This window comes from Zootoca vivipara, chromosome 4 (genome assembly GCF_963506605.1).
Source record: "Zootoca vivipara chromosome 4, rZooViv1.1, whole genome shotgun sequence".
Taxonomy (NCBI): domain Eukaryota; kingdom Metazoa; phylum Chordata; class Lepidosauria; order Squamata; family Lacertidae; genus Zootoca; species Zootoca vivipara.
Genome location: NC_083279.1, coordinates 96,933,489 through 96,950,702, shown reverse-complemented (window position 1 = coordinate 96,950,702; position 17,214 = coordinate 96,933,489). Strand labels below are relative to the sequence as shown.

At 47.2% G+C, this 17,214-nt stretch overlaps 1 pseudogene; it reads left to right on the top strand.

The window, feature by feature from the left end:
• Positions 1-13,627: 13,627 nt before the first annotated feature.
• Positions 13,628-17,214, top strand: part of LOC132592034 (zinc finger protein 850-like) — a 39,334-nt pseudogene continuing 35,747 nt past the window's right edge.

Here is a 17,214-nt window from a genome sequence, read left to right as displayed (position 1 = left end):
TCCCCTCAGCCCTCGGGGCAAGGTTTCCGCCAAAACAGCAATAAAGAGGAGGAGGAGGAGGAGGGTGGGAGCGGGAGGGGGAATGTTCCCACTCGTCTAACGCAGCCCGGCCGTCCGCACTGGCAACAGCACCGGCCACATCGCCTCTTGCTGTTGGCATCTTTGGCCATGGACAGATTGGTAAAACCGGGAACTGTCCCTGGGAACCGGGGACGTCTGATAACCCTACATCAGGCATGGCCAACAGGTCGATCGCGATCAACCAGTCGCTCGCCAGGAAGTTTTTGGTCAATTGTGGGTAGATCCTGGGTTCCTTAGTGTTGGCTAGCCTAAAAGAAAAAAAAGAGCTCTCCCCCTAAAAAAACCCTAAAGAACTCTTTTCTCCCCGCCCCCAGAAAAGCTCAATAACCATGGGCAAATGCAGGGAGAGCTCCTTCCCTCTTGCCGATATAGAACTCGCCAGTATGTGTGAGAGTGCGTTGCACAGAATGGCTGGATTGCTCCTCCCTCATCCCGGCAGAGAGGGAGGGGTGTGTGTGAGTTTGTGTGCGAGCCTGCATGCATGGGATGGCTCCGCTTCCCTCAGGAGGTAACAGGTATGCTGGTTTGCCAGCGTCCTGAGTGAGTAGCATGAGGGAAGCGGGAGCCGAAACTCACAGAGAGATTCTCCCCCTGTCCCTGTCGCTTTGAGCTGCTGGGAGCCAGAGAGAGAGAGAGAGACTTCTAGCTGGATCCTAGCTGGGGGGGGGGAAGAGAGGGATGGGTGCTCTTACCTGGCTCCTAGCTGGGGGTGGGGAGAGAGAGAGGGATGGGTGTTATTAGCTGGCTCCTAGCTGGGGTGGGGGGGAGAGAGGGGGGATGGGTGCTCTTAGCTGGCTCCTAGCTGGGGGTGGGGAGAGAGAGGGATGGGTGTGTTAAAGACCGGCAAGGCTAAACCTGGCGTAAATGCCAACTATACCAGTTGACCTCAGCAGAGTAGCGCAGGCACAGCGGAAACTTCTTGGTTGCAAGATGAAGGCAAGTTGCAGGAACACAGGAACTCACTGCCACTAGTACTGTGTAACTATATACAGCTTTATTTACAAGAACAAAACAACAAACAGTACATAGATCAGTACTTCTCTCTATCTCTCTACAACACAATAACCACATCAGAAACACACAACCAACTCTCCACAAAACCCCACAAATTCACCCTTAGTCTAATAGGGTTACTGAACCAATCACCAAGCTGTTGCTAAGGCTCTATCACTAGGCAAATTATCTAGCCCTGGAGATTGCTGAATCACTCTTCTGGGCATGTTGCCAGCTCTTAATTGTTATGTGACCAGATGCACGCACTCACACAGTGAAAAAACCTCAACAGGGTGCTCTTTACTGGCTCCTAGCTGGGGTGGGGGGGGGAAGAGATGGATATGTGCTCTTAGCTGGCTCCTAGCTGGGGGTGGGGAGAGAGATAGAGAGAGGGATGGGTGCTCTTAGCTGGCTCCTAGCTGGGGGTGGGGAGGGAGAGAGGGATGGGTGCTCTTAGCTGGCTCCTAGCTGGGGGTGGGGGGAGAGAGAGAGAGGGATGGGTGCTCTTAGCTGCCTCCTAGCTGGGGGGGAGAGGGAGGGGTGCTCTTACCTGGCTCCTAGCTAAGAGGATGGGTGCTCTTAGCTGGCTGGGTGCTCTTAGCTGGCTCCTAGCTGGGGGGGAGAGAGGGATGGGTGCTCCTAGCTGGCTCCCAGCTAGGGGGGTGGAGAAATGGATTGGTGACATGATTAGCATAGTTTCATCCTACAAAACAAAATTTAAGCTAATGATGGCTGACCTTACAATCGAAATTATTGATCACTTTTGTTCTGTTATTCTGGAGTTAGAAAAAAGATTTGGCGACTTCCAAAAAAATTGATTTAATTGTAGAGTACATGTCATTTCCATTCAAATCTGATTTGGACATTTAAAAAATTGCAGTCATTATCAGTGCAAATTACTCATTGTGCAAAATATCTCTTGAAAATGAGATATTAACTCTGGAAAATGACATTTGAGCTATTACATTCTGCAGAGGAAATAAAAATCTGGGTCAGATGACACTACGAAAGCCACCTTGGATGGCTGCACCCACCTTGGACCCAATCCCTTGTCCCAGAGAACCACCCTGAGCCCTGCAGCCTCCTGGGCAGAGGTGGAAGGGCAGCAGGCCTCATCCTGGCACCCAGGAACACACACCGCATCATCTGCGTTGAGAGTCACTCGGAGATGTGCTATTGGGAGCATGGAAGCAACCAAAGAAATGAATGCAGGAAGGCAAGATACTTACTTTGAACTGGGAGAGATGCTGTTGGCGCTAGTTTCCGCTCTTCCCCATTGTCACAGAGGGCGTATCCTCGGAGGTCCTGCGGAAGGAAAGAGCCTCAGAGTCAGGGGCCAGTCTTGGGAAGTGCTAGGGGCTGTCTGATAAGGAGACAGGATTCATCAGTGCAGGTGTGATGCCTTGTCCTGCATTTTCCTTTATTTAAATAAAACTTTCTGAAGTTGTATTTGTGTGTGTGTCCATTTGTAGACTCAGTAGGTGGTGCTGGGAAGTATTTTGACAGTTGCGGGTGGTACAAAGTCAATTTGACAGTTTTGATACAAACTGATACAAAGTTTAGAAACAAATACAAAAGTATAAAAAGAAAAAAACAGAAAGGAAATTGATACAAAGATTGATCTCCAGTGACCAACATGTGGAAGGAATGTTCAGTTTGAAGGGCAATGTTTAAAGGCAATAGGCATAGCAAGCAGGTTCATAAATTTATCTCTGGATCCCCTCTCTGGTCATGGATTCTCTTATAACACTAGCTAACTATCTAAAAAGACCATCCAAGCCTAACTCGGACCCCAACCCCCAGCCCAGCCCTAAGCCTACACCTAACCCTAAGTACTCTGTACAAAAGCAATATATACAAAATATTTACAAAATATTGGTGCTGGAGGAGACTCTTGAGAGTCCCATGGACTGCTAGAAGATCAAACCTATCCATTCTTAAGGAAATCAGCCCTGAGTGCTCCCTGGAAGGACAGATCGTGAAGCTGAGGCTCCAATACTTTGGCCACCTCATGAGAAGAGAAGAATCCTTGGAAAAGACCCTGATGTTGGGAAAGATTGAGGGCACTAGGAGAAGGGGACGACAGAGGACAAGATGGTTGGACAGTGTTCTCGAAGCTACGAACATGAGTTTGACCAAACTACGGGAGGCAGTGCAAGACAGGAGTGCCTGGCGTGCTATGGTCCATGGGGTCACGAAGAGTCGGACACGACTAAACGACTAAACAACAACATTTACAAAATAGGCGCATATGTGCACAAAATAAAAAGGTAAAATAAAAAATATTAAACTAAAGAATAAAATAAAAATATTAAGATAAAGAACAAAAATATTAAAATAAAAAATAAAAACATATCAAATAAAAAGAAACAAATAAATAACCACAAAAGCTCACCCGTGACAAGAATATCAGCGGGCTGAAATCAAGAAAATCAACCAAAACAAAAGCAACAGTTGTGAGGGGGAAGGAGGGATCTGAGCTGCTGTGTGCAAAATAAATAAAATAAAATGTTAAAATAAAATATAAATCATCAACCAAATAAAAGTAATAAATGAAATCAGAATCAAAGCAAGAAATTGAGAATAGAAGAATCCACTGAAGGCCTCACCTAATCCTTCGTCAACCACCACCAACTGCAGAGTGGGGGGCAAAGAGCCCAGCCAGCGGGGAGCAGGTCTGAGGGGTCCCATCCCTGTTCTGGTTCCCTCCAAGCTTGGCTTTCTACGGGAATGGCTCCCCATGCCCTGAGCCAGCAGGGTCCTCCTCTCCCGCAGATGCACAACCCCCAGGGCCGTCTTAAGCATATGCTCCGTGGTGCAAAGATCCCTCCAACGCCCGCGCCCCCCCCCCGTTTCCCAAATTTGTAAATCTGCTAGAAAAATGCTCAATTTTTTTTGTTTCTTTTTTTTTTTTAAAAAATCTGTCTCGCAAATTTGTTGGTCATAAAACATTGTACAATGTGGAAAATAAATCAGCCGACAAAAAAGTCACTAAAAGTCAATGTGTATCAAACATTTCCTCAATTGGAGCCACAGTTAGTTTGCTTTCATCTCATTAACACATACTGTATACTTCAAATACCAGTTAAGAGATTTTGCATACTATTGATCAGATAACGTTGTTAACATCAGTAGAATTCACAACAACAAACACCCCCCCTAGCACATTTCACAGCTTCAGCTGCCACAGACTGTCACTGAAAATAATATATTGGTCAGTCTGAACCATATCAAGTAAACTATGGAAGTAGCATCTCCACAACAGAAACTGTGCTAATACTTTCTTTTCAAGTCTAATTCCATAATGGGTACAATCTGTGGGAGTCACTACTCCCAGCCTGTGAAAAGTAGTAGAACTTGGCTATCAGACATTTTGAAAATGTGATAGTTTACAGTACCTTCTTGCACCCAATGCCAGGTTCCAGGCATTGCAGTGGGTTGGACTAGATGACCCCTGGGTCCCTTCCAACTTTACAATTCTAAGATTTAATAAAAGGTCCTTACAACATAATGCAATTTAGTCCCATATGATTATGCAATTATAAATAAATGAGCCCCCACCCCCCACCCTGAGAATAATGCACTCAGGTAAACTGTTACAGGTAAGTAGCCGTGTTGGTTTGACATAGTCAAAAAAAAATCCCTTCCAGCAGCACCTTAGAGACCAACTAAGTTTGTCATGAGCTTTCGTGTGCATGCACACTTCTTCAGATACACTGAAGCAGAAGTCCCCAGACGTTTATATATAGTGAGATGGAGGGGATATGAAGTTAAACAACAGAGTCAAACTGGTACCCAGAGAGAACTTGCTGCAAGGCAGACCCAAAAAAGAAAATAACAGGACACCATTAGTAATCACATACAGCTCCCAAGTTAAAACAGTACAACGCATCATCAGAGGTCTACAACCTCTCCTAAACAATGACAGCTCTCTTTCTCAAGCTCTGGGAGGAAGACCTTTCATTGCCTACATGTTGTTGTTGTTGTTGTTGTTTAGTCGTTTAGTCGTGTCCGACTCTTCGTGACCCCATGGACCATAGCACGCCAGGCACTCCTGTCTTGCACTGCCTCCCGTAGTTTGGTCAAACTCATGTTCGGAGCTTCGAGAACACTGTCCAACCATCTTGTCCTCTGTCGTCCCCTTCTCCTTGTGCCCTCCATCTTTCCCAACATCAGGGTCTTTTCCAAGGATTCTTCTCTTCTCATGAGGTGGCCAAAGTATTGGAGCCTCAGCTTCACGATCTGTCCTTCCAGGGAGCACTCAGGGCTGATTTCCTTAAGAATGGATAGGTTTGATCTTCTAGCAGTCCATGGGACTCTCAAGAGTCTCCTCCAGCACCATAATTCAAAAGCATCAATTCTTCGGCGATCAGCCTTCTTTATGGTCCAGCTCTCACTTCCATACATCACTACTGGGAAAACCATAGCTTTAACTATACGGAACTTTGTCAGCAAGGTGATGTCTCTGCTTTTTAAGATGCTGTCTAGGTTTGTCATTGTTTTTCTCCCAAGAAGCAGGCGTCTTTTAATTTCGTGACTGCTGTCACCATCTGCAGTGATCAAGGAGCCCAAGAAAATAAAATCTCTCACTGCCTCCATTTCTTCCCCTTCTATTTGCCAGGAGGTGATGGGACCAGTGGCCATGATCTTGGTTTTTTTGATGTTGAGCTTCAGACCATATTTTGCGCTCTCCTCTTTCACCCTCATTAAAAGGTTCTTTAATTCCTCCTCACTTTCTGCCATCAAGGTTGTGTCATCTGCATATCTGAGGTTGTTGATATTTCTTCCGGCAATCTTAATTCCTGCTTGGGATTCATCTAGTCCAGCCTTTCGCATGATGAATCCTGCATATAAGTTAAATAAGCAGGGAGACAATATACAACCTTATCGTACTCCTTTCCCAATTTTGAACCAATCAGTTGTTCCATATCCAGTTCTAACTGTAGCTTCTTGTCCCACATAGAGATTTCTCAGGAGACAGATGAGGTGATCAGGCACTCCCATTTCTTTAAGAACTTGCCATAGTTTGCTGTGGTCGACACAGTCAAAGGCTTTTGCATAGTCAATGAAGCAGAAGTAGACGTTTTTCTGGAACTCTCTAGCTTTCTCCATAATCCAGCGCATGTTTGCTATCTGGTCTCTGGTTCCTCTGCCCTTTCGAAATCCAGCTTGCACTTCTGGGAGTTCTCGGTCCACATACTGCCTAAGCCTGCCTTGTAGAATTTTAAGCATAACCTTGCTAGCGTGTGAAATGAGCGCAATTGTGCGGTAGTTGGAGCATTCTTTGGCACTGCCCTTCTTTGGAATTGGGATGTAGACTGATCTTCTCCAATCCTCTGGCCATTGCTGAGTTTTCCAAACTTGCTGGCATATTGGGTGTAGCACCTTAACAGCATCATCTTTTAAAATTTTAAATAGTTCAGCTGGAATATCATCACTTCCACTGGCTTTGTTATTAGCAGTGCTTTCTAAGGCCCATTTGACTTCACTCTCCAAGATGTCTGGCTCAAGGTCAGCAACCACACTACCTGGGGTGTACGAGACCTCCATATCTTTCTGGTATAATTCCTCTGTGTATTCTTGCCACCTCTTCTTGATGTCTTCTGCTTCTGTTAGGTCCTTAACACTTTTGTCCTTGATTATGGTAATCTTTGTACGAAATGTTCCTTTCATATCTCCAATTTTCTTGAACAGATCTCTGGTTTTCCCCATTCTATTGTTTTCCTCTATTTCTTTGCATTGCTCATTTAAGAAGACCCTCTTATCTCTCCTTGCTATTTTTTGGAAATCTGCATTCAGTTTCCTGTATCTTTCCCTATCTCCCTTGCATTTTGCTTGCCTCCTCTCCTCCGCTATTCGTAAGGCCTCGTTGGACAGCCATTTTGCCTTCTTGCATTTCCTTTTCCTTGGGATGGTTTTCGTTGCTGCCTCCTGTATAATGTTACGAGCCTCCATCCATAGTTCTTCAGGCACTCTGTCCACCAAATCTAAATCCTTAAACCTGTTCCTCACTTCCACTGTGTATTCATAAGGGATTTGATTCAGATTGTATCTTACTGGCCCAGTGGTTTTTCCTACTTTCTTCAGTTTAAGCTGGAATTTTGCTATAAGAAGCTGATGATCTGAGTTACAGTCAGCTCCAGGTCTTGTTTTTGCTGACTGTATAGAGCTTCTCCATCTTTGGCTGCAGAGAATATAATCAATCTGATTTCGATGCTGCCCATTTGGTGATATCCATGTGTAGAGTCGTCTCTTGTGTTGTTGGAAAAGAGTGTTTGTGATGACCAGCTTGTTCTCTTGACAGAACTCTATTAGCCTTTGCCCTGCTTCGTTTTGAACTCCAAGGCCAAACTTGCCAGTTGTTCCTTTTATCTCTTGATTCCCTACTTTAGCATTCCAATCCCCTGTAATGAGAAGAACATCCTTCTTTGGTGTCATTTCTAGAAGGTGTTGTAGGTCTTCATAGAATTGGTCAATTTCACTTTCTTCAGCACCGGTAGTTGGTGCATAAACTTGGATTACTGTGATGTTAAAAGGTCTGCCTTGGATTCGTATCGAGATCATTCTGTCATTTTTGAGATTGCATCCCATTGCAGCTTTTGCCACTCTTTTGTTGACTATGAGGGCCACTCCATTTCTTCTACAGGATTCTTGCCCACAGTAGTAGATATGATAGTCACCCGAACTGAATTCACCCATTCCCTTCCATTTTAGTTCACTGATGCCCAGGATGTCGATATTTATTCTTGTCATCTCATTTTTGACCACATCCAGCTTACCTCTATTCATGGTTCTTACATTCCAGGTTCCTATGCAATATTTTGCTTTACAGCATCGGACTTTCCTTTCGCTTCCAGGCATATCCGCAACTGAGCGTCCTTTCGGCTTTGGCCCAGCCGCTTCATCAGCTCTGAATCTACTTGTACTTGTCCTCCGCTCTTCCTCAGTAGCATGTTGGACGCCTTCTGACCTGAGGGGCTCATCTTCCAGCGTCACAACTTTTATATGCCTGTTGTCTTTGTCCATGGAGTTTTCTTGGCCGGGATACTGGAGTGGCTTGCCAGTTCCTTCTCCAGGTGGATCACGTTTAGTCAAAACTCTCCACTATGATCTGTCCATCTTGGGTGGCCCTGCATGGCATAGCTCATAGCTTCTCTGAGTTATTCAAGCCCCTTCGCCGCGACAAGGCATTGATCCATGAAGGGGCATTGCCTACATACAGCCACCCAATCTTAAACAACTCCTCACCCACAATAATACAACCACCAGACTTAACATGGACACTGGTAACAGAGCCTGCAATAAACCCAGATGCCAACTTTGCTGCCACATACACCCGGACAACACCATTACTGGCCCCAACAACATCCAACACACCATCTCAGGACTATTTAATTGTTCATCTTCTAACATTGTGCATGCCATCAAATGCCAACAGTGCCCTTCAGCTCTCTATATTGGACAAACAGGCCAAACCCTACGCCAAAGGATAAACAGACATAAATCTGACATCAAGAATCACAAGACAGAGAAACCAGTAGGAGAACACTTCAATTTCCCAGGACATTCTATACAGGATCTCAAAGTAGCTGTCTTATTACAAAGGAATTTCAGAAATAGACTGGAAAGAGAAGTTGCTGAACTGCAACTTATTAGAATCATAGAGTCATAGAATCATAGAGTTGGAAGAGACCACAAGGGCCATCCAATGCTACCCCCTGCCGAGCAGGAAACACCATCAAAGCAAGAATATGCCTGTCAAGCCTCTGCTTAAAGACCTCCAAAGAAGGAGACTCCACCACACTCCTTGGTAAAGTTCTTCCTAATGTTTAGGTGGAATCTTCTTTCTTGTACAGTAGTTTGAATCCATTGCTCCGTGTTCGCTTCTCTGGAGCAGCAGAAAACAACCTTTCTCCCTCCTCTATATGACATCCTTTTATATAGTTGAACATGGCTAGCATATCACCCCTTAACCGTCTCTTCTCCAGGCTAAACATACCCAGCTCCCTAAGCCGTTCCTCATAGGCATAGTTTCCAGACCTTTGACCATTTTGGTTGCCCTCTTCTGGACACGTTCTAGCTTGTCAGTATCCTTATTGCCAAGTATTCTTCTTACCAAGGTCTCATGGAGAGACCTGGTTTGAATAAAGACACTGGATTCTTATGTCATTATACATGATAAAGCTGGAAGGAATTCTCACCCCTTGCTTTTTCCTGTAGACCAGGCATGTCCAACAGGTAGATCGTGATCTACTGGTAGATCACTGGACGTCTGTGGTAGATCACTGGTGGATCATTGGCTCCTCACAAAGAAACTGAACAACTGTGGCTTCCCTTTAAAAAAAGCTCAGCATTTTACCTTCTTCCTGAAAAAACTCAACAACTTTGACCCGAACCCCCCCGAGAATGGGCCTTCCTCCTTCCTAAAAGAAGCTCAAAGACTTTGGCCTGAACCCCCCAAAAGGGAGTAGATCACTGCCAGTTTTTAACTGTGAGTAGATCGCAGTTTCTTGGGAGTTGGCCACCCCTGCTGTAGACCATTTGCAGTCCTTAACAGTTGTCAACAGCTATCAGTCAGTCAATCACCCTCTCCCTCCACCCTTCTGAGTAATACCTCTCCCCTCCATCTCACTATATATAAATGTCTGGGGACTTCTACTTCAGTGTATCTGAAGAAGTGTGCATGCACACGAAAGCTCAACATAGCTGCCAAGTTCTCCCTTTTTTTAAGGGAAATTCCCTTATGCTGAATAGGCTTCCTCGCGAGAAAACGGAAAACTTGGCAGCTATGAAGCTCAAACATAACACATACCTATGACAAACTTAGTTGGTCTCTAAGGTGCTGCTGGAATGATTTTTTTAAAAAAAATTCAGGTAAACTGGTTTGCGCATATCTTTTTGGGTAAGATACTTTGGTCATAACAACAGGCTAAAGGTAAAGGGGCCCCTGACCATCAGGTCCAGTCGTGTCCGACTCTGGGGTTGCGGCGCTCATGTCGCTCTATAGGCCGAGGGAGCCGGCGTTTGTCCGCAGACAGCTTCCAGGTCATGTGGCCAGCATGACAAAGCTGCTTCTGGCAAACCAGAGCAGCGCACGGAAACGCAGTTTACCTTCCCGCCGGAGCGGTCCCTATTTATCTACTTGCACTTTTTGATGTGCTTTCGAACTGCTAGGTGGGCAGGAGCTGGGACCGAGCAATGGGAGCTCACCCCGCTGCAGGGATTCGAACCGCCGACCTTCTGATCAGCAAGTCCTAGACTCTGTGGTTTAACTCACAGTGCCACCTGGGTCCCTCCATAACAGGCTACATCAAACTAAATTCTACTTAGGGCAGATCCTTTGAAAGTAATGTTTTGATTTTTAATTCATTTCAGTGAGTCTACTCTGAGCAGGACTAGCATCCGATGAAACTCTGTGTGTGTGTGTGTGTGTGAGAGAGAGAGAGAGAGAGAGAGAGAGAGAAAGAGAGAGATGTAAACTTACATAGGAGGAGGGCAAATGGGACAAAGCAGAGTGGAATCAGGAACATACAGGGGAATCACTTTTTTTTAACCCTGTGGCTTCCAGGGTTTGGGTCCTGAGGTTTTTTGTTGGGGTTTTTTAGGCAGGAGCAGATGTTTTATTGCAAGCCATGGGCTTATAAGACAGCCCTCTTGTGGCATACTGTTTTGCAGGAAGATTAATTTCAGTATGCAGCAGCTTTAGAGAGAATGCCTTATTCCAAAGACAAAAGGGGGTGGGGGAGATCCTCAAACACTAAGTAACATCTCCTGCACCTTTGGAGCATCTCTATCAAGTAGATCCTGGCCCCTTGTTTCACACACACACACACCCAAAAAATAAAGCATATTGATCATAACCGTGGTCAACTCCATCTTTGTGTGAGAAAGATAAGGAATATAGTGTGGTTGCCCCCCAAATCCATTTTGCTTCAAAGTTAGGCTTTTCCTCCACCTAAGTCTGCTCTAAAGCAGGCAAAATTCTTCCACAATGGTGAACTAATTCCTACCAAACTCAGCCAGCCTATTTCAGTGGTCAGGGAGCTATGATTCAGCCCCGTCTGGAGGGCCACAGCAGCTTCTGCACCCCTTTTCTACTCCAGGGATACAGGCAGTGAATGGTCATTTCCCAGGCTGGCAACTCAGAATCATTTTTAACTTGCGATGTCAGCAGTTCAGCCTGGGACCTTCTGCATATCCAGCCTGTGCTCTTCCACTAACAAACCAGCAGGGTTTGAGCGAAGGGAAGGGAGCGAAGCTTCAGCTTCTCCGCGCGCCTCGCCGAAGGGGAAATGGTTGCTTGGGAAGGGCAGCCGCAAAGCCTTCGTCTTCCTCCTTCCGCGGGGTCACCCTGTGAGGGGAAGCGGCGGCAGTCGCTGCTGGGCTCCCACTGCTGCCTCCGGGTGTCGCCCATCATGGCCGGAGGAGGGCAGAGGCAGCAGCTCGCCTTCCCTCCCTCAGCGCCGGGCATCCTTTCCCTCGCCCTGACAGGGCACGGCAAACGGGGCAGAGAGAGGGCGGCCGAAAGGGCGACGAGGAGAAGCCCTGCAACGGCAGGAAAGTGACGGTTGCTGAGGGGAGGGAGGGGCAGGGTCCCGAGTGCGCGCCAGTAAACTGAATGGGAAGGACGCCTCTGGGCTCCTCTTCTAGGAAGACGCGCACAGTGGCCTCCGAGGAGGATCGCCTCCCGCGTCCCCCTCGCCACAGCGCCCCCTGCCGGCCAGGCGCCCTGGCGCCTAATACACTACCCATCCCAGGCCTAGAGACGACCATAGCGGCCAGGTTTTCCCTTTTCTCGTGAGGAAGCCTATTCAGCATAAGAGAATTTCCCTGAAAAAAGGGAGAACTTGGCAGCTATGGAGACGACCCTGATTCCCCAAAGTCCCTCCCTGCCCCACTTCCCCAGGGGGGTCCCCCACACCACTCATCACTCACCAGAATGGATTTGGATTTTTTTAAATGGATTTTTATCGATTTTATCAGGTTTTGTTTTGTGTGTATATACCTATGCATTATAGCAGGGACGTTCCAACTTCCAAGAGATTTGAGATCTACTCCCAGGAATAAAAAACCTGCCAGTGACCTACCCATTGTCTTTGCCCAGAGTTGCTGAACTTTTCTCAGGGAGCAGTGACCAGAGTTGTGGATCGACCAGTAGATCGCGATTGACCTGTTACACATGAATCCATTCTAGGAGCAGCATTCCTGACCCAGATTTTCACACGAAGTCCCTAAGATGATTCCCCTTTGAAACAGAATATGTGAACCTAGGCCAGTAGGGTCCTCCTCTGTGGCAGACGGACAACCCCTCCCCCCCACTTCCCCAGGGGGGTCCCCCACACCACCCATCACTCACCAGGATGGCTTTGGCCGTCTCCTGCTTGGAGCACTTCAGGGTTCGGAGCCCCTGAGCTGAGCTGCCTGGCGGTTCTGAATCACCTCCAGCAGGTACAGCTGATCTTCCTCCAGCAGCTGAAAGGCAAAAGTCAGGCTGTCAGTTCCTTGTGAAAGGAGGGCTTCTCAACATCCGAGAGGGCAGAGTGGGGGGCAAGGAGGGCAGGTCTGAGTCCCTGCTCTGGTTCTCTCCAATACTCACCCCTGGGGAGGGATGTGCAACCGCAGCACATCTGCAAAGAGAAGGACATGGGGACAGGTGAGTCTGTCCCTGAGCACCTGGCAAGGCTATCCCAAGAGTTTTCTCCTGGATACCAAGTCCTACTACAAGGAAGTGACACCCCAGGCCTTGGGGGCTAATCCTGGCCTCCTTCAACCAGAATGTGGCTCCCCAGGCTAATGATTATTAGAAGCTTCCCTAAACATAATAACAGCAACCATCCATTTTCAGTCCATTGAATTAGCAATTAATCATTTCTGGAAAGGGAAATGGCATACTTTTGTATATTAGCATAAAAACGGTGCATAAGAAAGTATTACTCATTTATGATGAGAATAGGATTTATTTATTTTGAACTTTACTTGGTTCTTCCTTGGTAGCCAGTGCAATGGTTTCAGCAGTGCTAGAACTCAGGACCCGCTTCCTTGAGACATCTAAGATCAGTTTGGCAGGGGAAAGGTCTCCCTTGGGAGGTGGTGGACTTTCCTTCCTTGGAGGTTTCTAAGCAGAGATCGGACTGCCATCTGCCATGGATGCTTGAGCTGAGATTCCTGTATTGCTGGGGGTTGGACTAGATGACCCTGGGATGCCCTCCTATCTCTCCACTCCTGAATTCGAGGAGGAGGTTCCTTGCCTCCTGCAAAGCCCTTTTCCCTGCAAGCTGGTCCTCTGGTTTCCGGCCAACAGAGGGAGATGCTCAGAGTCCAACCAAGAGCCTCACCCCCCAAAGGATATTGGGCATTGGCGTAGCCAGGGGGGGGCAACTGCACCCCTAAATCCATTAAAAATAATAAAAAGCCAAGGTTCTGCCAAGCGAGAGAGGGCTGAGCTCGGCGAGCTCGGCTTTGCAAGGGTTAAAGAGAACCGAGCTGCCTTCCTAGAGAGGACAGGAGGCAAGGGGGAGCCAGGTCCTCCACAGCCAAGGCCCCTCCCTCCTCAGTCCTTTCCTGCTTTGGTGTCTCTCCTGCAAGGGCTGCATCGCTGTCCCCTCCTGGGATCTGGTGAGTCTCCTCTCCCCCCCCCCCCCCAGGGTGCAGTGAGGAGACGGTGGGGGTCCCAGGGTGCAGCAGGGGAGGGTGCCTGGGGGGGGGGACAACCCCAAGTCAGGGAGGAGAGGGTCCTGCCAGGGAGGGGGGGGGCGAGGTCTGCAACGCTCTCCTTCCTGGAGATCAGAGGATGCCAAACTCCCACGAAATCTCCCTTCTTCAAACAAAGGAGTCCCTAGAACTTTAACTCTGTGTGAGTCGCTCAGCGTCATTGCACAACAGAGGAAACATGTGCAAATGGTTTTCCAAAGCTGGACGAGGAGGTGGACTAGCCCCCCCCCCTCCAAAAAAAGCCCCACGTGGAGGAAGGAAGGAAAGGTGGGCGAGAAAGGCGAGGAATAAAGAGAGGGATCCCAGCCCACTGTCTGCTGCATTGCATACAAACTGTGCGAAAATATCATAAAATACAGCTAGTTTTTAGTTTCTGGGGAAGAATGTAAAATCTTGAAAGTTGTATAACAATGTGTTTTTATGTTCCATTGTAGGAATTTTGTTATGTGTGTGTGTTAAGTCCTTTGTTATGTGTCAAGGTGGGGTGAATGTATGTTGATGGGGTGAAATATGTACGTTTTTAGTAATGAGTTAATGAGATGTTAGTGAGATGTGAAGTATATGTTGGTAGGTGTGAATATGTATGTAGAAAGTATGTTAGTCTGATAAGTTTTGAACAATAAAGATATATTTTAAAAAAACAACCAAGAAGGCTAGGGACTTATTTATTCTCCTCTTCCTCCTCCTCTTTCTTTTCAAAAAGATAGCTCATTGTCTGAGATATGTTGCAGTCCAGCATTGGTTCCCAGCAAGACCCATCCATGCTTGCTCAGGTAACAACCCCCTCCCCCCCCCCCCCCGGTCCTACAAATTCTGTAACAGAACAATGTATTTCCTTTGTAGGATTTGCTAGAGCTTTTCATTACGACAGAACTTGGCAGAAGACCAAAGGGTTCCTTCTGATCTCTCAGAGGCTTCCTGAGAGCACAGATGGATGAGCGAGACTCAGCTGGCCCTCGAACAGAAGGAAGACATGCCATCCAAACTGGGAGCAGTGGGAGATTCTGGGAAAACCCAGTGCAGAAGATCCTGGGTGAGGAGGACACCCTCCGCTCAGAGGTGCAGAGCCAGAAGTTGAGGCAGTTCTGCTGCCAGGAGGCCAAAGGACCCCGAGAGGTTTGCAGCCGACTCTACCACTTTTGCCACCAGTGGCTGAAGCCAGAAAGGCACACGAAAGCTGAGATGCTGGACCTGGTGATCTTGGAGCAGTTCCTGGCTGTCCTTCCCCCGGAGATGGAGAGCTGGGTGAGGGAATGCAGAGCGGAGACCAGTTCCCAGGCGGTGGCCCTGGCCGAAGGTTTCCTCCTGAGTCAGGCAGAGGAGAGAAAGCAGGTGAGGGAGACTTTCCTCTGGATACTCCCAAGGGGCTCAAAACAGGACAGAGAACATCCCATAATGGTCTCCTGATGACCCATCTGTTTTCTGGGAATGCATCCATGGAATGAGATCTCACACCCTTCAAGTCTTTGTCATTCTCTTTCTAATATTTCTTCCCATTCTCTGTTTTGAATCCTTGTTTCTTTTTCAGGGAAAGGATTATTTTGCAGAAATGGACCTGGATTCCTGTGAGGCAGAGAGGCCTCCGTTGGACACCAGAGAGAGGCCACTGGCTAAGGAGGAAGGTGGTTTTTCTCCATTTGGCCTCATTCTGTTCTTTTCCTAACTCATCTGAGGGTTCGTCTCCTCTTGTTTTGAGGGGAGACAATTGGGAATAAGGGTGGGGAGATGTATTTCTGCACAGCAAACATATGAAATGGGCACAAACGTCTAAATGTTCTCAGCAGGTAAGGCTTTCTCAAAGGCCCATCTGTAGTTAGAGATGCCCTTTTTCACCTGTGAGAGAAGCACGCACTCCTGGTGTCCTGTTTACCTTTTTTCTCTTGCAGGTGACAGAATGATGCCGGCAAAACCTCCTGATCCGTCTATTCATAGGAGACGAAGGGAAGCAGCGGCTGTGGAACCAGATCAGGTCAGGGGAAGCTGCCTTGTGGGGACAGAGGCCGAGGGATGGAGCAATGTCATGGGCTGGTTGGGCCCAGAGGAATGGTGGGAGGTTGCAGCTGGGGAACCAGGAAGAGAAGATGGCTCAGAGCCCAAGAAGTGGAGGTAGAAGAAGGATGGGTGGTCAGAGGGGAAAGAGGGAGAAGCTTGGGAAGAGGAGGTGTCAGAAGCTGAAGGGCTAACAGGGCTTAGTGAGCTGGGAGACTCTGTGGCAGAATGCAGTCCACAATCAGAGGCAGAAGAGGAAGGAGGCGAGTGGGAGGAGGGAGGTCGAGAGGCAGAGGTGAGTCAGGATAAGGAGGAGGACAAATGAGGAGAAATAGTGGCCTGGATTCACCTAACCAGCCCCATCCACTGCAAAATTGAGACTGCCCCCCAGGGGCGTTGCTAGCCGCTTTGACACCCGTGCAGCAAAGCAATCCTATTGAAACAACACCGCAATTAACAGGAAGGAAACAACAGAGCATTGTGTAGCAGATAAATATTGATGCTGTCTCAGAGGATGACATTTCCCTTTTGCTTTTAGGGTCCAGTGTGCTTTGAAGATGTCGCTGTGCGTTTCACGGACGAGGAGTGGGCGTTGCTGGATCCTGACCAGAGAGCTCTGCATAAGGAGGTCATGGAGGAGAATCGTGGGATCGTGGCCTCTCTTGGTAAGGCTCCCTGAGGGATCATCATATCTGCCTGGAAATTTAAAAAATACTTCTATGTGACCAACCTCATATATTTTCACAGAGCTCAACAGTAGCCCCTATAACACCTGGGAACCTAACACCCCCACATTAAACAATAAATTACAGTTCTTTCATTGAACAATCTTCCTCAAATTGTTCCTTTTTCTACCACGGTTGGGCTGCTCTGAACTGCCCAGGCCATCTTAAATGTCAGGTTCAGAATTGTTAGGAAAGATAAGTAGCTTTAGGTTTTCTGTTTTTGTTTCTGCTCCTGTCAGTCTTGGGTTCACCAAGGAGACGACTGACATTGGAGATGGAGGGGATGCCATGACTGGGCCAAACAAAATTCATCCCAGAGAAGAGCTAGGCTTATTGAATCTCTGGTGGTAGTAACAGTAATGAATAATAATAATAATACAATGGTAACTCGGTTTACCAACTTGATCTTTTCCAGAACAGGGCTGTTCTTAAATTGAGGTACCACTGTAATAATAATAATAATTTTTATTTATACCCTGCCTATATGGCTTGGATGCCCCCAGCCATTCTGGGCGGCTTCTCTAACTAAGGTGCTGCTGGAATTTTTTTATATATAAACATGAAACATAAATAATAACAATCTGATCCCATATAAAAAGAACTTTAACTTTAAAATGAACAACTTATACTAGGGGCCAAAATTAGGGAAACCTTTTGGTAAAGTGTATTTCTGAGGTTCGATGGCTCATAACACCACTTTTGTTTGGAGTAATAC